This window comes from Scyliorhinus torazame, chromosome 9, assembly GCF_047496885.1.
Source record: "Scyliorhinus torazame isolate Kashiwa2021f chromosome 9, sScyTor2.1, whole genome shotgun sequence".
NCBI classification, from domain to species: domain Eukaryota; kingdom Metazoa; phylum Chordata; class Chondrichthyes; order Carcharhiniformes; family Scyliorhinidae; genus Scyliorhinus; species Scyliorhinus torazame.
The window spans coordinates 127,732,558-127,757,861 of NC_092715.1; positions in this window are offsets into that span (position 1 = coordinate 127,732,558).

Genomic DNA, 25,304 nt, shown 5'->3' on the forward strand with positions numbered 1-25,304 from the left:
TTAAAATATAAGGGTTCCTCAATGAGGACTTTCTCGCAGCCACTGTTGAATTTTTTGGATAGATGTGCTGATCATGCCGAGAGGGCTCGGAGGCTGTTGTGGCCCCCACGTGGTCAGGAAATTGGCTGGCCAGTACCTTGACAGTGCCCCTGGCACCCTGACACTCTGGCAATGCAGACCTGGCAGTGCCAACATGGCAGTGTCAAGTTAGCACTGCCAGGGTGCAAGGAGACAGTGCCAGGTTGACATTGCCAAGAGGCAGAGCCTAAAGTGAGGACTGATATTGGGGGGTGCCTGAAAGGTGGGTCTTTGGCGACTTATTGTGAAAATCCCCTAGTCGCCACATCCCGGCGCCTGTTCGGGTGCACAGAGGGGGAACTCAGAATGCCCAAATTATCTAACAGCACGTCAAATCCTACAGGAATGCCATATTTAACTCAGTGACAGATCATATGAGTTTCTTGATATTTAGTTCAATAGTAACATCTTAGAATGCTGTGAGGGCCAGCTACCATGAAATTCACATGTGAATTTTTTGTAAAGGGTTAGTCCTGACATTTATTTGCAAGATACATATTTTCTTCTCCCTCGCATGTTCAGCTAGACTCTTTTCAAATGCATCTACACTATACACCTTAACTGCTCCCTGTGGTAGAGAATTCCACCTACTCACCCTGCTCTAGGTAAAAAGGCTTCTTCTGAATTCCCTATTTCATTTATTAAGAATGTTTCGTGTCCTTATTCCTTTTGCTCTTCGCTATATGTGGAAACATTAGCTCTCGGCAGAATATTCCGAATTGAGAGTAAGTCCGAACGCTCGGATCAAATTTGGGCCACACAGCAGTGAGTGACATCCTTTCATATTTTCCCACTGGCAGTCAATTACTGTCTGGTAGATGGGGGAGCCGGCAATAACTGTTGGTGAATGGGACAAAGTTCCGGCATGTGAAAGGAAGATGCCATTTTTGAAGCTCAGGCTTCAAAACAGGCCTTCATACAGGCTGCATACATAGGTTGGAATTTAATACCCTGCGCTGCCTGAAATTAGTGTGGAAATTGGCACTTAATCAGGTGGAAGGGTGCTGACTGAGGAATCCACAACATTCCCACCTTTGTCCTGATTAGGTCTAGGGCAGGAAGGCTCTTGTTTAGCCTCCTCACCCCAATGTTAATTGAGGGGTTTAAGTGGACAATCACACCAAAATTTAAAAATGATGGGCTAGGGTGTGGGGTGCAAATAGCATGGCTGGATCAGAAGTCAGGCCTGCCACCGCTGGAATAAGTGTGGAAGCTGCTGGTTGCAAAGATGCGAACTGGGCGGAAAGCCTGCCTCTATGCTTTGGTACTTCACTGAACTAAATTTAAAAATATCCCTCCAGCCCTCACACCCCCATACAGTTCCTATGCCCCATCCATGGTACCACGTGCCCCTTCATGCCACAAATTGCCCCGCATTGTTCCCTCATTCCCATTATGCCAAGCCATGGCCCACTGCCCACCCCCAAGGCCTCTTATCCCTAATAGCCTCTTATACTCTCTATGTCTCCAACATCCCCATGGTCCTTTATTTGCCAACTAATGCCAACCCATGCTTTGCACACACCATCTCTTATTCTTATCCCTCCATGCCAACACACCTAGTATTATTTGACAGCTGCTTAACTGCTTTGAAATGAAAATGAAAATTGCTTATTGTCACAAGTAGGCTTCAAATGAAGTTACTGTGAAAAGCCCTTAGTCGCCACATTCCGGTGCCTGTTCGGGGAGGCTGTTTCAGGAATCAAACCGTGCTGCTGGCCTGCCTTGGTCTGCTTTTAAAGCCAGCGATTTAGCCCTGTGCTAAACAGCCCCGGGCAGCACGGTAGCCTTGTGGATAGCACAATTGCTTCACAGCTCCAGGGTCCCAGGTTCGATTCTGGCTTGGGTCACTGTCTGTGCGGAGTCTGCACATCCTCCCCGTGTGTGCGTGGGTTTCCTCCGGGTGCTCCGGTTTCCTCCCACAGTCCAAAGATGTGCGGGTTAGGTGGATTGGCCATGATAAATTGCCCTTAGTGTCCAAAATTGCCCTTAGTGTTGGGTGGGGTTACTGGGTTATGGGGATAGGGTGGCGGTGTTGACCTTGGGTAGGGTGCACTTTCCAAGAGCCGGTGCAGACTCGATGGGCCGAATGGCCTCCTTCTGCACTGTAAATTCTATAATTCCTTGACAAGTGGACAATTTTTTTGACAATTCTTTCACAGCAGGACAGTTCTTTTTATTGTTCCTTGAAAGCTAGGAAGTTTTTGACAGTTCTTTAATAGCTTTTCCAGTTCCTTGAGAGCTTCACAGCTTTTTGACAGCTGGACAGTTTTTTGACAGCTTGACAGTTCTTCAGCGGGTGGACAGTTCTTTGAGAGCTCTTTGACAATTTGGCTGTTTTTTGACAGTTCCTTGATAGCTTGGATAGCTTGACAATTCTTTGAAAATTGGCCAATTATTTGACAACTGGTCAGCTCTTTGACAGCTGGACAGTTCTTTGACAGTTATTTGACTGATGGATAGTTCTTTGACTGCTCCTTGACAACGTGACAGTTCTTCGAAAGATTATCAGTTCTTTGAGAGCTGGACGATTCTTTGACAGCTTGACAGATACATTGTTGTGTGTAAAAAAAAATGCAGAGTCATGTTCACTTTTTAAAAAATATATATTTTTATTCTCCTTTTTCACATTTTCTCCCGCATTTACGCCCATCAACAATAAACAATAATCAGCAACAGATATGTCAATCCCCATAACAGTAACAATGCTCCCATCCTCCCACCAACCCCCAAATATCAGCCCGCATGTTTACATAAACAAATGACAAAAAGGAATCAGGGATTACCCATGTTCACTTTTAGCAATCAAAAAGGAGTACCTCTCCAAAAGGATACTCTGGCTATCTAAATTAACCCACCAAGTTCAGACCTGCTCAAATATGTACATATTGGGTTTCACACTCCTGGCCTACCTAAATCCCACTTCAGTGGTGACAAATGGTGAATTACATGTCCAGCTGTCTCTGTAAACCACACCCGGGTGAAACCTGGCCTGATTCTACTCCTGCCTTTAAGGGAATAGAACATGTTTGGGGGTGGGGCTTCTAATTTTTGGCCATTTCCAGGATTTCCACCATGACGGAGAGCCTCTCCATTATGGTGAAAATCTGGGCTTGTGAGTCAACGAATCTCATTGAAACTCTGTCTGTCGCACCAGGGATCCCAAGCCTCACCGTCGAAAATCTCGCCTTGAAATTCTCTCCAAAAGTCACTCCAACTGGAAAGGTCTTAACGACACCCACCTTGCATCTTCCAGCATTCTGTTACCCTGGATTCCCAAGTCTGCATTCCAGCACCAACTCACAAGCACAACTTCAGCTCTTTGGCCACACCACGCAGAACACTACTGCTCCAAAGGGTTACCTTTGCCCCAACGACCAACAGCACAGAGTCACCAACCTCCTGTTGCCTTCTTCGATTGTCAGGACTTCCTTTGAGCCCTCACCACTTAAAGTCTTCCAACTGCAGCCCTTTTTCTGCATTAAGTGTTTTTCTCTGCTCCTCTTTCTTCCTAACTGGGACTGGACCTCTCCCTGCCCCTCTCTGGGATCTTTCCTGATTACTGCCCTCTGTTCCTGGTCACAGGATGGGGTTTTTTGCACCATTTTCTTTTTGTACAGGCGCACTGGGCCCGTTCTCAGCCCAAAGAACTACAGAAACACTGTAGTGCACATGTTCCACCTTCTCCCAGGTCACGCTTGCCCAGAAAAACCCAAGGACGGATCGGAGTTTGAGTTTCCCACTCGCCAATATGGTAAGTTTGGATTTGTAATAAGTTTTAAAAAGTATTTTTCCTATTCTCCATATGGTTTCAATTTACTAAAGTATATATTATAGACTAAAAAATGATATTAATGCCAAATGCTGGCAAATCAGAAGTGTTCCTTTATCCACTTCACTGGTCTTAATTCCCTTAAGGGACGCGCAGTCCTTTTTGAAATGACAATACATTGAAGGGGGTTAAAATGAATCAATTTGTTGAAATTACTCCTTACTCCCAAGCCTCAAGTAATTTCTTGCCAACATCTTGAAACTATTGTAACTCATAATTATCCCCATAGGACTGTACAGGTTACTGAAAGTAATACCACCGCTAATGTTAAGTCTATTGTGCCTATCGAAGAAAAATAAATTCAAGGGAATAAAATAAGGAGGCAAAAAGCAGAGATGCACTGAGAATAGTTCAGACCAAAGTGTGGACAAATTGCCCAAATTATCAGTAGTTATTGGGAAAATGTCAAGATTTTTTGCCACCACTGTCTTTCTTTATCTGCAGGGCTGTCACTTTCAGACACCTGTCAATATTAAACTCTTATTTTTCCCCCAAAATTAGTTTTGAGACAGAGTTCCCAATCGTGCAGGCTTGAGACTGTGTGGCAAAATCTTGAATGTGTCACTGATTGTGAATGATAAAATAATGAATTTTGATAAATTTTGATGGATTGGCCAGGAACGAACTCCCTCCCTTACTCGAATCTGTTGAATGGAATTGTGTCAACCAAATATGTATATTGCCAAATGTTCCAACTCTTTCCCATAGGAATCTTAATGTTATGAATTGTATTTAGTTTTCATATATTTAAATAAATAGGGCAGCACGGTAGCATAGTGGTTAGCACAATTGCTTCACAGCTCCAGGGTCCCAGGTTCGATTCCCGGCCTGGGTCACTGTCTGTGTGGAGTCTGCACATTCTTCCTGTGTGTGCATAGGTTTCCCCCGGGTGCTCCGGTTTCCTCCCACAGTCCAAAAATGTGTGGTTAGGTGGATTGGCCATGATAAATTGCCCTCAGTGTCCAAAATTGCCCTTAGTGTTGGGTGGGGTTACTGGGTTATGGGGATAGGGTTGAGGTGTGGGCTTGGGAGGGGTGCTCTTTCCAAGGGCCGGTGCAGACTCGATGAGCCAAATGGCCTCCTTCTGCACTGTAAATTCTATGATTCTATGAAAAGGACCACGACGCAAACATCCAAAAATTCCTCCATACCGCCAAACTCCTTAACCTCACCTACAATAAGGAGAAATGCGTGTTCCGCACCAACCGCTTAGCCATCCTTGGCTACGTAGTGGAAAATGGAGTCCTAGGGCCCGACCCCGACCTCCTGGAATCTCTGGGCACAGGAGGCCAAAACACTCCTGCCCCTTCCACCCCTGCAAGGAAAGTATAAACTTAGCTCAATTGAGTTTTTTTGGTCCCGATATTCTTCTCACTGTCTTCACCTGACAGGAAAGCCACAACAGATTCCCAGTTCAGATTAGGGTTAAAACTGCATCACAGCCCGATAACTTCACCAAACCGTGATCTGCATCTTGAAAGAAGGACCGCACGAGTTTCTGGCAGTACCCTTGTCACCTGCTCAAGGCGAACTGGTCAAAAGACAACATGATTTAGGCAGGATTTTAACTGTCCGCTTATCGAGTTTCCCCACATAGGAAGAGTTGGAATAATGCCTGTAGAGGGTCAATTTCCACAAGGTTTTCCCACTTGCCCAGTGGGAGAAGCATTTTTCTAAAGGCATTTTATTGCATAACAATGAATTTTTAAAGATTTATTATTTCAATTGTTTTTTAATATGGCTACAAACAAGCTTAAAATGAACTGTGGCGCAATGGCAGTTTATTTTTCAGTGAGATTATAAGACACAGAGATGTTCAAATACTCTAGAGCGACTGTTATCTCCCACTAGGCATCTGAGGAATAGCAATAAGCGGAGCATAATTGATGCACCATCAATAACCACAAGACGAGAATGGTGCAACAATCGAGGCTTTATTGCACAAGATATTGTGCCTCCTGCAGCTGGAACCAGAATGGGAGCAGCGCAGGAGAGCATACACTTTTATACGTCGCCTGCTGGGAGGAGCCAGCAGGCTGGGATTTACTGTGGTACCTATAAAACAGTGGCTGTACCATAATACATGTAGTGTGTTACCAGTGGTGTTTACCACATTCACCCCCTGTTTTAAAAAAATCCGGCAGGGGTGAAGAACAACATTACAGATTGAGTCTGTCGGGGGCTTTGGCCCTCCGCTGCGATTGCCTCAGTCCTGGTGGTGGTGTGGGCGCTGATGTGGTCACCTGTGACTCCGGGAGCATGTTGTCCTCTCCTTCATCACCCCTTAGTGGATCCAGTGAGGGGACGGATACTGCTGGGGTGGGGGCTGCGGTAAGGTTCGCTGGTGGGAGGGTGGGCGGCGCAGGGGTGAACGAGGCAACCGGAGGGGTAGAAGCAGCATCAGGTCGGGGGTTGTGGGTGGGGACCCAGCGGGTGCCAGGTCCCGGAGGGAGACTGGGTCCTGTCGCCCGTCGGGGTGTGCCACATAGGCGTACTGTGGGTTCGCATGGAGGAGGTGGACTTTCTCAACCAAGGGATCCGATTTATGGCTCTGCACATGCTTCCGGAGGGGGACGGGTCCAGGAACTGTCAGCCATGTTGGGAGTGAGACCCCGGAGGTGGACTTCCTAGGGAAGGCAAACGCACGTTCGTGATGGGTCTCATTAGTAGCGGTGCACAGGAGCGACCGGATGGAGTGGAGCGCGTTAGGGAGGACCTCTTGCCAGCAGGAGACCGGGAGATTCCTAGACCGAAGGGCCAGCAGGACGGCCTTCCAGACAGTCCCATTCTCCCTCTCCACCTTTCCGTTTCCCTGGAGGTTGTAGCTGGTCGTCCTGCTCAAGGCGATGTCCTTGCTGAGCAGGAACTGATGCAGCTCATCACTCATGAAGGAGGATCCCCGATCGCTGTGGATGTAGGTGGGGAAACCGAACAGGGTGAAGATGCTGTGCAGAGCCTTGATGACCGTGGCAGAAGTCATGTTGGGGCATGGGGTGGTGAAATGGAAACGGGAGTACTCATCAATTACATTGAGGAAGTACACATTGCAGTCGGTGGAGGGGAGGGGCCCTTTGAAGTCCATGCTGAGGCGCTCAAAGGGGCGGGAGGCCTTTACCAGATGCGCTCTATCTGGCCGGTAGAAGTGCGGCTTGCACTCCGCGCAGACTTGGCAATCTCTGGTCACGGTCCTGACCTCCTCGATCGAGTGGGGTAGGTTGTGGGCCTTGATAAAATGGAAGAACCGGGTGACCTCCGGGTGACAGAGGTCATTATGGAGAACCCGGGGTTGGTCCACTTGTGCGCTGGCACGTGTACCGCGGGATAGGGCATCTGGGTGCTCATTGAGATTCCCCGGGTGATACAAGATCTCATAGTTATAGGTGGAGAGCTCGATTCTCCACCTCAAGATCTTACAATTTTTGATCTTGCCCCGCTGCATATTTTTAAACATGAAGGCAACCGACCATTGGTCAGTGAGGAGAGTGAATCTCCTGCCGGCCAGTTAATGCCTCCAATATCGCACAGCTTCCACAATGGCTTGGGCCTCCTTTTCGACAGAGGAGTGCCGAATTCCGGAGGCATTGAGGGTGCGGGAAAAGAAAGCCACGAGTCTGCCCGCCTGGTTAAGGGTGGCGGCCAGAGCTACGTCCGATGCATAGCTCTCCACCTGAAAGGGGAGGATCTCGTCGACTGCGTGCATCGGGGCCTTGGCGATGTCCGCCTTGATGTGGTTGAAGGCCCTGCGCGCCTCAGCCGTCAGGGGAAAACCTGTGGACTTAATGAGTGGGCAGGCCTTGTCCGCATAATTAGGGACACACTGGGCGAAATATGAGAAAAACCCCAGGCATCGTTTCAGGGCCCTGAGGCACTGGGGGAAAGGGAGTTCCAGGAGGTCGGGGTCGGGCCCTAGGACTCCATTTTCCACTACGTAGCCAAGGATGGCTAAGCGGTTGGTGCGGAACACGCATTTCTCCTTATTGTAGGTGAGGTTAAGGAGTTTGGCGGTATGGAGGAATTTTTGGATGTTTGCGTCGTGGTCCTGCTGATCGTGGCCGCAGATGGTGACGTTTTCTCGGTACGGGAAGGTGGCCCGCATCCTGTACTGGTCAACCATCTCTTGCTGGAAGACCGAGACCCCATTGGTGACGCCGAAGGAAACTCTAAGGAAATGATAGAGGTGGCCATCTGCTTTGAACGCAGTGTATTGGCGATCCTCCGGGCGGATGGGGAGCTGGTGGTAGGAGGACTTCAAGTCAACTGTGGAGAAGACTCGATACTGCGCAATCTGATTGACCATGTCAGATATGCGTGGGAGGGGGTACGCGTCGAGCTGCGTGTACCAGTTGATGGTCTGACTGTAGTCAATGACCATCCTGTGCTTCTCCCCAGTCTTCACTACCACCATTTGAGCTCTCGAAGGGTTGTTACTAGCCTCAATGATCCCCTCCCGCAGAAGCCGTTGGACCTCCGACTTGATAAAGGTCCTGTCCTGCGCACTGTACCGTCTGCTCCTAGTGGTGCCGGGTTTACAGTCCGGGGTGAGGTTTGCAAAAAGTGAAGGCGGATCGACCTTAAGGGTCGTGAGGCCACAGACGGTGAGGGGGGGCAGGTGTCTGCCGAATTTCAGAGTAAGGCTTTGGAGGTGGCATTGAAAATCAAGACCTAGCATCAGGACAGCGCAGAGATGGGGGAGGACGTAGAGCCTGACGTTGCTGTACTCTACAACCTGAACGGTGAGGGTCGCGACGCAATACCCCCGGATTTGCACGGAATGGGTTCCGGAGGCCAGGGACATTTTCTGGGTGACGGGGAGTACCGGGAGGGAGCAGCGCCTTACCATAGCAGGGTGGATGAAACTCTGTGCTCCCGGCGTCAAAGAGGCAGGTCATCTCGTGCCCGTTGATCTTTACCGTCGTCGTAGCGGTCGCGAGGTTGTGGGACCGAGACTGATCAAGGGTGATGGAGGCGCGCTGCAGAAGATGTTGGGAGGTGCCGGGCTGAGCAGCGGTAAGGAGGCATCGGCGGTTCGCGAACTGCCAGGTGAGCAGGGCATCTGAGGCGCGGTCGAAGATGGCGCCGAAGATGGCGGCGCCCACGGGCCACACGTGGCTTGTGGTGGGGAAGGTGGCGGTGCCCCTGGATCACACGTGGGGGGTGTAGCGATGCTGGGCCTGGAAACAGCGGCGACCGACCGGGCCTGGCAAACGGAAACAAAGTAGCCCTTCTTCCCGCACCCGCAGGTCACACTCCAAGCCAGGCAGCGCTGCCTGGGATGTTTGCTCTGGCCACAAAAATAACATTTGGGCCCTCCGGAGTTGGTCGGCTGCCGCGCGGCGCAGTCTTGCGGTGTACTCGAGTCGGCAGCTGGTGGGGCCCACGATGCCCACGAGGGTGCCGCGCGGTCGGAGGTGTAGGCCTCCAGATTACGGGAGGCCACTTCTAGGGAATTCGCAAGCTGCACAGTGTCTGCAAGGTCAAGCGTACCCCCTTCCAATAGCTGCTGGCGAACGTAAGTAAACTTAATGCCCGTGACATAAGCGTCTCTGATTAGTAGTTGGGTGTGTTGGACTGCCGAAACTGTCTGGCAGTTACAGTTCCTACCGAGAATCCATAGAGCCCGCAAGAAATCATCCTGAGTCTCCCCCGTCTCGTGGCCAGGAGGTGCCGGGCGCAAAACTTGATGGGCGAAATTCTCCGGAAACGGCGCGATGTCTGCCGACTGGCGCCCAAAACGGCGCCAATCAGACGGGCATCGCGCCGCCTCAAAGGTGCGGAATGCTCCGCATCTTTGGGGGCCGAGCCCCAACATTGAGGGGCTAGGCCGACGCCGGAGGAATTTCCGCCCCGCCAACTGGCGGAAACGGCCTTTGTTGCCCCGCCAGCTGGCGCGTAAATGACATCCCTGGGCGGTGCATGTGCGGGAGCGTCAGCGGCCGCTGACAGCTTCCCACGCATGCGCAGTGGAGGGAGTCTCTTCCACCTCCGCCATGGTGGAGCCGGAAGGGAAAGAGTACCCCCACGGCACAGGCCCGCCCGCGGATTGGTGGGCCCCGATCGCGGGCCAGGCCACCGTGGGGGCACTCCCCGGGCCAGATTGCCCCGCGCCCCCCCCCCCCCAGGACCCCGGAGCCCGCCCACGCCGCCTTGTCCCGCCGTTCAAAAGGTGGTTTAATCCACGCCGGCGGGACAGGCAATTTATCGGCAGGACTTCGGCCCATTCGGGCCGGAGAATCCAGCAGGGGGGCCCGCCAACCGGCGCGGCCCGATTCCCACCCCAGCCGAATATCCGGTACTGGAGACTTCGGCAACCGGCGGGGGCGGGATTCACGGCAGCCCCCGGCGATTCTCCAACCCGGCGGTGGGTCGGAGAATGACGCCCGATGTACTGTCCCTTTAGTAGCACCATTGCTTCTGTGTAGGTGGGCGCATCCCGGATGAGGGGAAAAGCTTGTGGGCTCACCCGTGAGTAGAGGACCTGGAGCTTCTGTGGGTCTGAGAGTTCTTCAGTGGCTGCTCCGAGATATCCTTCAAAGCAGGTTAGCCAGTGCTCGAAGGTGGCTGTGGCGTCGGCTGCGTGAGGGTTCAGCTCCAGGCGATCAGGCTTGATAAGACTGTTCACCTTTTTAAAATCTTGTGCAATAAATTGATGCACCATCAATAACCACAAGATGAAAATGATTAAACTATTGAGGCTTTATTGCACAACATGTTGAGCCTCCTTCAGCTGGAACCAGAATGGGAGCAGCGCAGGAGAGCATACACTTTTATACATTGCCTGCTGGGAGGAGCCAGCAGGCTGGGATTTACTGTGGTACCTGTAATACAGTGGCAGTACCGTAATACATGTAGTGTGTTACCAGTGGTGTTTACCACAAGAATAAAATTAGAATTCCATGCAGTTAAGTTGTAAAGGGGGCAGTCAGTGGCTGTCCTGGTGGTGATGTCCCTAATTAATAAGAGAAGGAAGAAAGCCAAGGAGCAGCCTCGTCTAACTCCACTTAGATTTAAGAAAATGTCATTGTCTGAGACCTTCAACTTGACTGAGGCCTGAAAGCATTTTCCCTTCTCATTGTCAAGGATGTCTGCACCTATAAATCCCTGGCTCCCTATTTTGGTGCTGCAACATGGATTGGTGCTGCTCCACAGCCGGGGAGTGCAAAATTCTGCCAAAGGTTCCCATGGATGAAGCCTGGGTGTGTGCACTTGTGAAATTACCCCTGTTACTCTTAAGGTGCATTTTCCTACATCTACTGACTTTCCATTTCTTTACTCAGCTTGTTTCCTCAGTTTGTCACATGCAGGCAAAGAAATGTGTTTGAATCCCGCCAGCTATATCTATGCAAAAAGGCACTGTTTTGAATCGTATGTATCGGTATTCATTCAATGTTATTACGAGAGAGGCATTTAATACCCTTTTACTGCAGTATATCTCCCAATGATTTTGAACAGAATATCTGAGGATAACTTACTCCCATCAACAATCGGTGTGTAGCTGACCACAGTGCAGGAAAAGAACATAATTGTTTTGGAATAATCTTTCTTCGCGTCACAAGTAACTTACATTAACAATGCAATGATGTTACTGTGAAAATCCCCGAGTCGCCACACTACAGCACCTGTACACTGAGGGAGAATTCAGAATTTCCAAATCACCTAACAGCACGTCTTTTGGGACTTGTGGGAGGAAACCGGAGCACCCGGAGGAAACCCACACAGACAGGGAGAACGTGTAGACTCTGCACAGACAGTGACCCAAGCCAGGAATCGAACCCGGGTCCCTCCTGCTGTGAAGCAACAATGCTAGCCACTGTACTACCGAGAATCTCACATGACATAGTCACACATCTGGATATTGTTGTTGAGCAAATGTGGTAATGTGATTAGAAAGTGCAGTTCACGTAGGAAACATATCTGGGACCGTTCTATATTTAGCATATGGCTGCACTACAATATTATAGAGGGATCTCATGGTCAGAGTAAAGAGCACCAGGAAGCATGAATATAGAACTGACCAAAGCTTATTGAACGTACAAGAACCAATATCTTTTATCCGCAGACCATGCATAACATTCTCTTTCATTTTTCTTTTCAATTTAACTAATTGGTTAAGGGAATGTTTTTGCTTGTCTGCTTGCCAAAGGTAATCAAGACAAATTCTAGAATATCCATCTGGTCTGACATCCATCATTATTTCTCCCTCACCAGCAGACTTCTGCGGCACAGCATTTCACCACCCCATACGCTCGGAGGTCATTGTGGTAGAAAAAGCATATTGTCTAGGGTAGAGGGGTCAATTACTAGGGGGCAGAGGTTTAAGGTGAGAGGGGCAAGGTTTAGAGGAGATGTACGAGGCAAGTTTTTTACGCAGAGGGTAGTGGGTGCCTGGAACTCGCTACCGGAGGAGGTAGTGGAAGCAGGGACGATAGGAACATTTAAGGGGCATCTTGACAAATATATGAATAGGATGGGAATAGAAGGATACGGACCCAGGAAGTGTAGAAGATTGCAGTTTAGTCGGGCAGCATGGTCGGCACGGGCTTGGAGGGCCGAAGGGCCTGTTCATGTGCTGTACATTTCTTTGTTCTTTGTTCTTTGTTTGTTCTTTGTTGTTTGATGGATGGATCCCATCAACCATTCCCAGGACTGACTGACTGGATGGATGGTTGGATGGATGGATGGATGGATCCCATCAACCATTCCCAGGACTGACTGACTGGATGGATGAATGGATGGATGGATGGATGGATCCCGTCAACCATTCCCAGGACTGACTGACTGGATGGATGGTTGGATGGATGGATGGATGGATCCCATCAACCATTCTCAGGACTGACTGACTGGATGGATGAATGGATGGATGGATGGATGGATCCCATCAACCATTCCCAGGACTGATTGACTGGATGGCTGGATGGATGGATGGATCCCATCAACCATTCCCAGGACTGACTAACTGGATGGATGGATGGATGGATGGATGGATGGATGGATGGATCCCATCAACCATTCCCAGGACTGACTGACTGGATGGATGGATGGATCGATGGATCCCATCAACCATTCCCAGGACTGACTGACTGGATGGATGGATGGATGGATCCCATCAACCATTCCCAGGACTGGCTGACAGGATGGATGGATGGATGGATGGATGGATGGATGGATTCCCATCAACCATTCCCAGGACTGACTAACTGACTGGATGAATGGATGGATGGATCCCATCAACCATTCCCAGGACTGACTGACTGGATGGATGGATGGATGGATCCCATCAACCATTCCCAGGACTGACTGACTGGATGGATGGATGGATGGATCCCATCAACCATTCCCAGGACTGACTGACTGGATGGATGGATGGATGGATCCCATCAACCATTCCCAGGACTGACTGACTGGATGGATGGATGGATGGATGGATCCCATCAACCATTCCCAGGACTGACTGACTGGTTGGATGGATGGATGGATGGATGGATTCCCATCAACCATTCCCAGGACTGACTAACTGACTGGATGAATGGATGGATGGATCCCATCAACCATTCCCAGGACTGACTGACTGGATGGATGGATGGATGGATGGATGGACCCCATCAACCATTCCCAGGACTGACTGACTGGATGGATGGATGGATGGATGGATGGATCCCATCAACCATTCCCAGGACTGATTGACTGGATGGATGGATCCCATCAACCATTCCCAGGACTGACTGACTGGATGGATGGATGGATGGATGGATGGATGGATGGATGGGTCCCATCAACCATTCCCAGGACTGACTGACTGGATGGATGGATGGATGGATGGATGGATGGATGGATGGATCCCATCAACCATTCCCAGGACTGACTGACTGGATGGATGGATGGATCCCATCAACCATTCCCAGGACTGACTGACTGACTGGGTGGATGGATGGATGGATGGATCCCATCAACCATTCCTAGGACTGACTGACTGGATGGATGGATGGATGGATGGATCCCATCAACCATTCCCAGGACTGACTGACTGGATGGATGGATGGATGGATGGATCCCATCAACCATTCCCAGGACTGACTGACTGGATGGATGGATGGATGGATGGATCCCATCATGATGGGTTGATGGGAAATGTTCAGAATGGAGTTCAGTCACAAGTGGAGTACCACAAGGATCTGTTCTGGGGCCGTTGCTGTTTGTTTATCAATGACCTAGAGGAAGGCGCAGAAGGGTGGGTGAGTAAATTTGCAGACGATACTAAAGTCGGTGGTGTCGTCGATAGTGTGGAAGGATGTAGCAGGTTACAGAGGGATATAGATAAGCTGCAGAGCTAGGCTGAGAGGTGGCAAATGGAGTTTAATGTAGAGAAGTGTGAGGTGATTCACTTTGGAAGGAATAACAGGAATGCGGAATATTTGGCGAATGGTAAAGTTCTTGAAAGTGTGGATGAGCAGAGTGATCTAGGTGTCCATGTACATAGATCCCTGAAAGTTGCCACCCAGGTTGATAGGGTTATGAAGAAGGCCTATGGAGTGTTGGCCTTTATTGGTAGAGGGATTGAGCTCCGGAGTCAGGAGGTCATGTTTCAGCTGTACAGAACTCTGGTTCGGCCGCATTTGGAGTATTGCGTACAGTTCTGGTCACCGCATTATAGGAAGGACGTGGAGGCTTTGGAGCGGGTGCAGAGGAGATTTACGAGGATGTTGCCTGGTATGGAGGGAAAATCTTATGAGGAAAGGCTGATGGACTTGAGGTTGATTTCGTTGGAGAGAAGAAGGTTGAGAGGAGACTTAATAGAGGCATACAAAATGATCAGGGGGTTGGATAGGGTGGACAGTGAGAGCCTTCTCCCGCGGATGGAAATGGCTGGCACGAGGGGACATAACTTTAAACTGAGGGGTAATAGATATAGGACAGAGGTCAGAGGTAGGTTCTTTACGCAAAGAGTAGTGAGGCCGTGTAATGCCCTACCTGCTACAGTAGTGAACTCGCCAACATTGAGGGCATTTAAAAGTTTATTGGATAAACATATGGATGATAATGGCATAGTGTAGGTTAGATGGCTTTTGTTTCGGTGCAACATCATGGGCCGAAGGGCCTGTACTGCGCTGTATTGTTCTATGTTCTATGTTCTATGTCTACACTTAATTAATTCTGCAGTGAAACAACGAACCACTTTTGAAAAATGTTATTCGATACAACATTAAAGATTCCAGCAATTTGCTGAAAAGTATGTAAGGGCCTTGTGACTACCTCTAACCTGGAAGCAGTAAAGAAAATGGGTAATTTCTTTAAAATGTCTGTGGAATCTGTCACTGTTTTTAATAATATTTGAAAAGGGCTTTTAAGGGTCTGCGTCAATTGTAAAAGGATCAATTGTGATTTTAGTGAATCGTAAGACATACTGGGCCATGTGACCTAGCAGACGAAAAAATCTGTTCGGACCAGTGTTCTTAGTTCCCCGTTTAACTTCTGTTCCATTTTTAAGTTTACAAGACCAATTCAGACCAATATTCTTATTCCCTCCCTTTACTATTTTCTCCTTCTGTGTGCCTTCATCCTCTTGTTCAACAGCTTATAGCTCACCTTTGAGTCTGCAGCTCTCCTTTGTGTCTCTGGCCTTCTGACCTTAACTTTGTTCCTATTAGTGCTGCTTCCAGGTCAAGGGTCACCACACCAAAAACTGTAAAACAGGGAAATAAGAAAACTGGTCTGAACTGGTGTGGTATGATCAGAAGGCTAGAGATGCAAAGGAGAGCTGCAGACTCAAAGGTGAGTTAAAAGCCGGTGAGCAAGAGGATGAGAGCAATAAGAATACTGGTCCGAACTGTTTTCTTCTTTCTGGATGATCAAGCCACAGCTGCAGAGACAAAGAGAAAGCAAACTGGGGCAGAAGGGTTAACACAGTGGCCGGGATTCTCCGTGATGCACGATCAATTACACTCAAGGCGAAGTGATTTCATAACTGAAGGCTTTAATCTACTAGAACTTGTTCCCCAGCAGCTTCAGTACAGAAAGTGAAGGCTGCTGGGATGGCACCGGTTCTTATACTCCGCCTGTCAGGGCGGAGCTACGTATCAACAGCCAATGGTAAACTCCTAGCTTTAACCAATGGTCATCAGCCTCTTAGGTACTGCAATACCTAATACCACATTCACCCCCTGTTAAAAAAGAGTCCGGCGGGAGTGGTGGCCAGTGGTAACAGTCGCCTTTAACACGGTATGATCAGATATGGACGTGCCATGATACCTCCTTACAGGGCTGTCGAGAATATTTACAAAGTGTTCGTTCACGGTTAAAGTCACAGCGATGCAATCAGTCGATCGGGTGGCTTGGTCGTCCTTCTGGATAGTCTGGGCTTCGATGGTGATTCTGGTGGGGGTCCAGGTGGTTGCGACTCCGGGAGCGTGGTTTCGGCCTCCCTGGCAGCTTCGTCACCCCTAGGCAACACTGTTAGGGCAAATGGTTGACACGGGTGGGGGGGGGGGGGGTGCCTGTAGGGGGAGTCGGTGGGTGGGCTGGCCTAGGCAGGAGCGGCGGGAGTACTGACCCTCCAGTGAGGTGCTGTGGGGGGGGGGGGGTAATGGTTCAGGTGCACGTGGGGTTCCGGCGGGCGCCAGGTCCCGTAGGGAGACCGTACCTTGCCGGCCGTCAGGGAACGCCACGTAGGCGCACTGGGGGTTAGCGTGCAGCAGGTCGACCCTCTCGACCAACAGGTCCGACTTGTGCGCCCGCACATGCTTCCGAAGCAGGATGGGTCCGGGTGTCGCTAGCCAGGTTGGGAGCGAGGTCCCGGAGGAGGACATGGGGAAAACAAGGAGACGTTCATGAGGTGTCTGATTGGTAGTTGTACAGAGCAGCGACCGGATGGTGTGGAGGGCCACCGGGAGGACTTATTGCCAGCGGGAGACTGGGAGATTCCTGGACCGTAGGGCCAGTAGAACAGTCTTCCAGACCGTTCCGTTCTCCCTCTCCACCTGTCCGTTTCCCCGGGGGTTGTAACAGGTCGTCCTGCTTGAGGCAATGCCCCTGCTGAGCAGGAATTGACGCAGTTTGTCACTCATAAAGGAGGACCCCCTATCACTGTGTATGTACGCGGGGAAACGGAACAGTGTAAAGATACCCTGGAGGGCCTTGATGAGGGTGGTTGCGGTCATGTCTGGGCAGGGGATGGCGAATGGGAACCGGTAGTACTCGTCAATCACGTTCAGGAAATATGTGTTGCGGTCGGTGGAGGGGAGGGGGCCTTTGAAATCCATGCTGAGGCGTTCAAAGAGTCGGGAAGCCTTTATCAGGTGCGCCCTCTCTGGCCGATAAAAGTGCGGTTTGCACTCCGCGCAGATTTGGCAGTCCCTGGTGGCTGTCCTGACCTCCTCGATGGAGTAGGGCAGGTTGCGGGTCTTGATGAAGTGGAAGAAACGAGTGACCCTCGGGTGGCAGAGGTCCTCGTGGAGGGCTCGGAGGCGGTCCACTTGTGCAGTGGCACAAGTGCCACGGGACAGGGCATCAGGAGGCTCGTTTAGCTTCCCCGGATGGTACAAAATCTCGTAGTTGAAGGTGGAGAGTTCTATCCTCCACCGGAAGATCATGTCATTTTTATGAACATGAACATGAAAGCAACCAACCGTTGGTCCGTGAGGAGAGTGAATCTCCTGCCAGCCAGGTAATGCCTCCAATGTCTCACAGCTTCAACTATGGCTTGTGCCTCTTTTTCGACCGAGGAATGGCAAATTTCGGAACCATGGAGGATACGGGAGAAGAAGGCCACGGGCCTGCCCGCTTGGTTGAGGGTGGCCGCCAGAGCTACGTCGGACACATCGCTCTCGACCTGGAAGGGGAGGGACTCATTGATGGCGCGCATCGTAGCCTTTGCAATGTCTGCTTTGATGCGGCTGAAGGCCTGGCGGGCCTCCGTCGACAGGGGGAAGGTTGTGGACTGGATTAGGGGTCGGGCTTTGTCTGCGTAGTTGGGGACCCACTCTGCGTAATAACTGAAAAACCCGAGGCAGCGCTTCAGGGCCTTGGGGCAGTGAGGGAGGGGCAACTCCATGAGGGAGCACATGCGCTCAGGGTCAGGGCCTAGAACTCCATTTCGCACTACGTAGCCTAGAATGGCTAGACGGTCGGTGCTAAATACGCATTTATCCTTATTGTACGTTAAATTAAGGATTTTCGCGGTCTGGAGAAATTTGCGGAGGTTGGTGTCGTGGTCCTGCTGGTCATGGCCGCAGATGGTGACGTTATCCAGATACGGGAACGTTGCGCGTAAGCCGTACCGGTCAACCATTCGGCCCATCTCTCGCTGGAAGACCGAGACCCCATTAGTGACATCAAAGGGAACTCTTAAAAATTGATAGAGCCGCCCATCTGCTTTGAAGGCAGTGTACTTGCGGTCACTATTACGGAGGGGTAACTGGTGTTAGGCGGACTTGAGATCCACCGTGGAAAAGACCTTGTATTGCGCGATCCTGTTTACCAAGGGTCGCGAGGCCGCAGACAGTAAGGGGGGGTATAGGGCTGTCGAACTTAAAGATCAGGCTTTGTAACTTACATTGGAAGTCCAACCCCAGGAGGGTAGCCGCACAGAGGTGCGGCAGGACATAAAGGCGGAAATTGTTGAATCTCATGCCTTGGACAGTGAGGTTTGCTAGGCAGAACCCCTTTATCTCCACCGAGTGTTACCCGGAGGCAAGGGAGATCCTTTGGTTTACAGGGTGGGTAACAGGTGAACAGCGCCTTACCGTGTCGGGGTGAACAAAGCTTTCCGTGCTCCTAGAGTCAATCAGGCAAGACGTCTCGTGGACGTTGATGAAGACCGTCGTTGTTGCTGTTGCGAGTGTCCGAGGTTGACTTTGGTCCAGTGTCACCGAGGCCAGATGAAGCAGTTGCGAGTTCTGATCGGGCAGCGTGTAGTTGGCCGTGCTGGGGGCCTGGGGCCCCATCCAAGATGGTGCATTCCATGGGTCGCACATGGTGGCCGGGGATGGACAAGATGGCGGCGGGGATGGACAAAATGGCGGTGCCCACCCGCCCAGCGTGGTGTCCGGGGGGCAAGATGGCCGCGCCCATGGGTCGCACGTGGCCCTAGGATAGGGGGGTGGCGGTGAGCGCTGGCCGGTCGGGGCCTGAAGGGGGTTGCCGCGGTGGTCCGGAGTCGCTGGAGACCGCGGCCACGGAGCGGGCCTGGCAGACCCCCACAAAGTGGCCCTTCTTGCCGCACCCTTTGCAGGTGGCGGTGCGGGCTGGGCAGCGCGGGCGGGGATGATTCGGCTGCCCGCAGAAGAAACAGCGGGGCCCGGCGGCGTTAGCGGCTGTCTCGCCATGCATGCCTGCGGGTTCAGGGGTAAGATCTGTGGGGCCGCCGCTGCGGGGTGTCATGCAGCCCAGGGGGCCGCCGCACGGTCGGGTGCATAGGACTGCGCGTTTTGGGAGGCTACGTCCATAGACCCTGCCAAGGCGCGTGCCTCTCTAAGTCCCAGGGTGTCCTTTTCTAGGAGTCTTTGGCGGATCACTGAGGAGCTCATATCTGCTATGAAGGCATCCCTGATTAAAAGTTCCATGTGCTCGCTCCCCGAAACTTGCGGGCAGCCACAGTTTCTGCCCAGCACCAGTAGCGCCTGGTAGAAATCCTCCAATGATCCCCTGGGGCTTTGCCGTCTAGTTGCAAGCAGGTGACGTGCGTAGACCTGATTTACAGGGCGGATATAATGTCCTTTTCACAGTTCGATCGTGGCATCATAGTCCTCCGCCTCCTCGATAAGGGTGTAGATCCCAGGGCTGACCCTTGAATGCAGGAGATGCATTTTCTGTTCTCCTGAGGGGGTGCCTCCGGCCGTCTAGAGGTAGTCTTTGAAGCACGCCAGCCAGTGTTTAAATATTGCAACCGAGTTCTCCGCGTTCGGGCTGAGTTGTAGGCACTCCGGTTTGATTCGGAGATCCATCCTTCCAGCTTAAGTCTAGTCCATTTAATTGATGCACGATCAATTACATTCAAGACAAAGTGATTTCATAACTGAAGGCTTTAATCGATTAGAACTTGTTCCCCAGCAGCTTCGGTACAGAAAGTGAAGGCTGCTGGGACTGCACCGGTTCTTATACTCCGCCTGTCAGGGCGGAGCTACGTATCAACAGCCAATGGTAAACTCCTAGGTTTAACCAATGGTCATCAGCCTCTTAGATACCGCAATACCTGATAATACCACACTCCAAAAATCGGGCTCTGTCCCCACTCCCACCGGAAAACAGGCGCGAATCACTCCAGACATTTTTCAAAAAGTCCAGAGTGATTCTCCGGTTTTAAGAGGGATAGCAGGGCCCCGACGTGCGATGCCCAGCTCCTGCTGCCGATACGGGGCCGTGCACTTCCGGCCTCGAGTCCGCGCATGCGCATGCCGGCTGTTTCCGCGCCAGCCCCCGTGCAACATGGCGGAGTCACACAGCAGGCCAGCGCGGAAGAAGATATCCCCCCCCACACGGATCGCCCGTGCCCACCGATCGGTAGCCCCCGGTCCATCGTGGAGGGCCCCCCTCCGGAATCAGCGCGGCCATCGCGGCCGCGAGTCCGAGCTCTCGCCAGGTGTAACCAGGTTGGAACCACGCCGGCGGAACTCAGCGGGAACTTGGCTGGTCGATCGCGGAGAATCACCGCCTGGGCCTCTTTTAATGTCCCCCGACCGGCACCGCTCCGGTCCGCGGTCAATCGGGTCCCGGTGCCACTGGTCTGAGACCCCATTCTCCGCCCCCACGCCGAGCACGTTTCGGCGCAGAGGCTCGGAGAATCCCAGCTAGTATTCCTGTGAGGAGAGGAAGCAAATCACTCTCAGGAAAAAGTTAATTTTCCTGTTCGACAGAAAAGGAAATAGGTGTTTTTGGAGGTATGGTGAAAGCTGGCTAAAAATAGCTAAAACCTGGAAAGGTGTCCGAATAGCTCAGAGACTGGGTGTTTTCTAAGTTGTGGCCAAACTGAACTGGGGCGTCATGGTTTGGTCGGTTGAAAACAAACTCTGAAAAGTTACACCATTAGCACTATTGTATTGTATAATATTGACTGGAAACGCTATAGTTCGAGTACTTTAGATGGGTCCGTTTTTGTCCAATGTGTGCAGGAGGGTTTCCTGACACAGTATGTAGATAGGCCAACGAGAGGCGAGGCCGTATTGGATTTGGTACTGGGTATTGAACCAGGACAGGTGTTAGATTTGGAGGTAGGTGAGCACTTTGGTGATAGTGACCACAATTCGATTACGTTTACTTTAGTGATGGAAAGGGATAGGTATATACCGAAGGGCAAGAGTTATATCTGGGGGAAAGGCAATTATGATGCGATGAGGCAAGACTTAGGATGCATCGGATGGAGAGGAAAACTGCAGGGGATGGGCACAATGGAAATGTGGAGCTTGTTCAAGGAACAGCTACTGCGTGTCCTTGATAAGTATGTGCCTGTCAGGCAGGGAGGAAGTGGTCGAGCAAGGGAACCGTGGTTTACTAAGGCAGTCAAAACACTTGTCAAGAGGAAGAAGGAGGCTTATGTAAAGATGAGACATGAAGGTTCAGTAAGGGCGCTCGAGAGTTACAAGTTAGCTAGGAAGGACCTAAAGAGAGAGCCAAGAAGAGCCAGGAGGGGACATGAGAAGTCTTTGGCAGGTAGGATCAAGGATAACCCTAAAGCTTCCTATAGATATGTCAGGAATAAAAGAATGACGAAGGTAAGATTAGGGCCAGTCAAGGACAGTAGTGGGAAGTTGTGCTTGGAGTCCGAGGAGATAGGAGGTGTGCTAAATGAATATTTGTCGTCAGTATTCACACAGGAAAAAGTCAATGTTGTCGAGGAGAATACTGAGATTCAGGCTACTAGACTAGAAGGGCTTGAGGTTCATAAGGAGGAGGTGTTAACAATTCTGGAAAGGGTGAAAATAGATAAGTCCCCTGGGCCGGATGGGATTTATCCTAGGATTCTTTGGGAAGCTAGGGAGGAGATTGCTGAGCCTTTGGCTTTGATCTTTAAGTCATCTTTGTCAACAGGAATAGTGCCAGAAGACTGGAGGATAGCAAATGTTGTCCCCTTGTTCAAGAAGGGGAGCAGAGACAACCCCGGTAACTATAGACCAGTGAGCCTTACTTCTGTTGTGGGCAAAATCTTGGAAAGGTTTATAAGAGATAGGGTGTATAATCATCTGGAAAGGAATAATTTGATTAGACATAGTCAACACGGTTTCGTGAAGGGTAGATCGTGCCTCACAAACCTTATTGAATTCTTTGAGAAGGTGACCAAACAGATGGATGAGTGTAAAGCAGTTGATGTGGTCTATATGGATTTCAGTAAAGTGTTTGATAAGGTTCCCCACGGTAGACTACTGCAGAAAATGCGGAAGCATGGGATTCAGGGAGATTTAGCAGTTTGGATCAGAAATTGGCTAGCTGGAAGAAGACAAAGGGTGGTGGTTGATGGGAAGTGTTCAGACTGGAGTCCAGTTACTAGTGGTGTACCACAAGGATCTGTTTTGGGGCCACTGCTGTTTGTCATTTTTATAAATGACCTGGAGGAGGGCGTAGAAGGATGGGTGAGTAAATTTGCAGATGACACAAAAGTCGGTGGAGTTGTGGACAGTGCGGAAGGGTGTTACAAGTTACAGAGGGACATAGATAAGCTGCAGCGCTGGGCTGAGAGGTGGCAAATGGAGTTTAATGCAGAAAAGTGTGAGGTGATTCATTTTGGAAGGAATAACAGGAAGACAGAATACTGGGCTAATGGTAAGCTTCTTGGCAGTGTGGATGAGCAGAGAGATCTCGGTGTCCATGTACATAAATCTCTGAAAGTTGCCACTCAGGTTGAGAGGGTTGTTAAGAAGGCGCACGGTGTGTTAGCTTTTATTGGTAGAGGGATTGAGTTTCGGAGCCATGAAGTCATGTTGCAGCTGTACAAAACTCTGGTGCGGCCGCATTTAGAGTATTGCATGTAATTCTGGTCACCGCATTATAGGAAGGATGTGGAAGCATTGGAAAGGGTGCAGAGGAGATTTACCAGAATGTTGCCTGGTATGGAGGGAAGATCTTATGAGGAAAGGCTGAGGGACTTAAGGCTGTTTTCGTTAGAGAGAAGAAGGTTAAGAGGTGACTTAATTGAGGCATACAAGATGATCAGAGGATTGGCTAGGGTGGACAGTGAGAGCCTTTTTCCTCGGATGGTGATGTCTAGCACGAGGGGACATAGCTTTAAATTGAGGGGAGATAGATATAAGACAGACGTCAGAGGTAGGTTCTTTACTCAGAGAGTAGTAAGGGCGTGGAATGCCCTGCCTGCAACAGTAGTGGACTCGCCAACACTAAGGGCATTCAAATGGTCATTGGATAAACATATGGATGATAATGGAATAGTGTAGATGGGCTTTCGAGTGGTTTCACAGGTCGGCGCAACATCGAGGGCTGAAGGGCCTGTACTGCGCTATAATGTTCTATGTTCTATGTTCTATTGTGACACAAGCACACAGGTGAGGAGAAATGTCTTCATAGAATCATAAAAATGTTACAGCACAGAAAGAGGCCATTCGGCCCATCTTGTCCATGCCAGCCCTAGGACACACAGGTGCCCTTTCTAATCCCACCTTCCTGCCCCTGATCCATAGCTCTGTAGCTTCTTCATTCTCTGAACGAACACAGGACATCCTGAAGGGGGAGGGTGAACAGCCAGAGGTCGTAGTACACATAGGTACCAACAACATAGGCAGGAAGAGCGATGAGGTCCTGCAGAAGGAGTTCAGGGAATTAGGCAGCAAGCTAAAAAGCAGCACCTCTAGGGTTGTAATCTCAGGATTACTTCCTGGCCACATGCCAGTGAGGCTATAAATAGGAGGATAGTGCAGCTAAACACGTGGCTAAACTGGTGGTGTAGGAGAGAGTGTTTCAGATTTCTGGACCATTAAGATCACTTCCGGGGCAGTTGGACCTGTACAAGAAGGATGGGTTGCATCTAAACTGGAGGGCACCAATATCCTGGCTGGGAGGTTTGTTGGAGTCACCCGGGAGAGTTTAAACTAGTATAGCAAGGGGGTGGGAACCAGAATGTGAGCTTAGAAGTTGTAATAACTGAAGGGGAAATAGAGAACCAAAATAAAGAACAACATCACCCTCACACAGAGCAAAAAAGGTGACAAGTGTGGGAAGGAAGGTAGTCAATGCAGGACTGAGGGTGATGTACGTAAATGCGCGCAGTATACGGAACAAGGTAAATGAGCATGTTGCGCACATTGAAATTGGCCGGTACGATGTTGTGCGCATCACAGAGACGTGGCTGCAAGGTGATCAGGGATGGGATCTAAATATACAAGGATATGTGTCCTATCGAAAAGACAGGCAGATGGGCAAAGCGGGCGGTGTTGCATTGTTAGTAAGGAATGAAGTTAAATCGATCGCAAGGAGCGCTATAGGATCAGAAGGCATAGAATCTCTAAGGGTAGAGTTGAGGAATCACAAAGGTAAAAATACCTCGATGGGAGTTATGTACAGGCCACCGAGCAGTAGTCAGGATGTGGGGCAGAAAATAAATCAGGAGATAGAAAAGGCAATATTATAATAATCATGGGGGACTTCAATATAAAGGTGGACTGGGAAAATCAGGTTGGCAGTGGATCCCAGGAAAAGGAATTTGTGGAATGTCTAAGAGATGTTTTTTTGGAGCAGCTTGTGACAGAGCCTACCAGAGAACAGGCAATTCTGGATTTGGTGATGTGTAATGAGGCAGACTTGATTAGGGAACTTAAGGTGAAGGAACCCTTAGGGAGCAGTGACCACAATATAATAGAATTTACTCTGCAGTTTGAGAAGCTACAATCAGATGTAACGGTATTACAATTAAATAAAGGTAACTACAAAGACATGAGGGAGGAGCTGGCCAGAGTTGTTTGGAAAAGGAACGTAGCAGGGAAGACAGTGGAACAGCAATGGCTGTTTTTGGGGGTTATTCGGGAAGCACAACAGAAATTATCCCAAGGAAGAGAAAACATGCTAAGGGGAGGACGAGGCATCCCTGACTGACGAGGGAAGTCAAGGACAGCATAAAAGCAAAAGAAAAAGCATACAAAGTGGTGAGGATTAGAGGATTGGGAAGTCTTTAAAAGTGAGCAGAGGACAACTAAAAACGCAATAAGGGGGGAGAAGATTAAATATGAGAGCAAGCTAGCTAGTAATATCAAGGAAGATAGAAAGAGTTATTTTCAATATATATAATGTAAGAGAGAGGCAAAAATAGACATTGGACCACTGGAAATGTGGCTGGAGAAGTAATAATAGGAAACAAAGAAATGGCAGAGGAACTGAATAGTTACTTTACATCAGTCTTCATGGTGGAAGACACCAGTGGGATGCCAGAGCTCCAGGAGAACCAGGGGGCAGAGGTGAGTGCAGT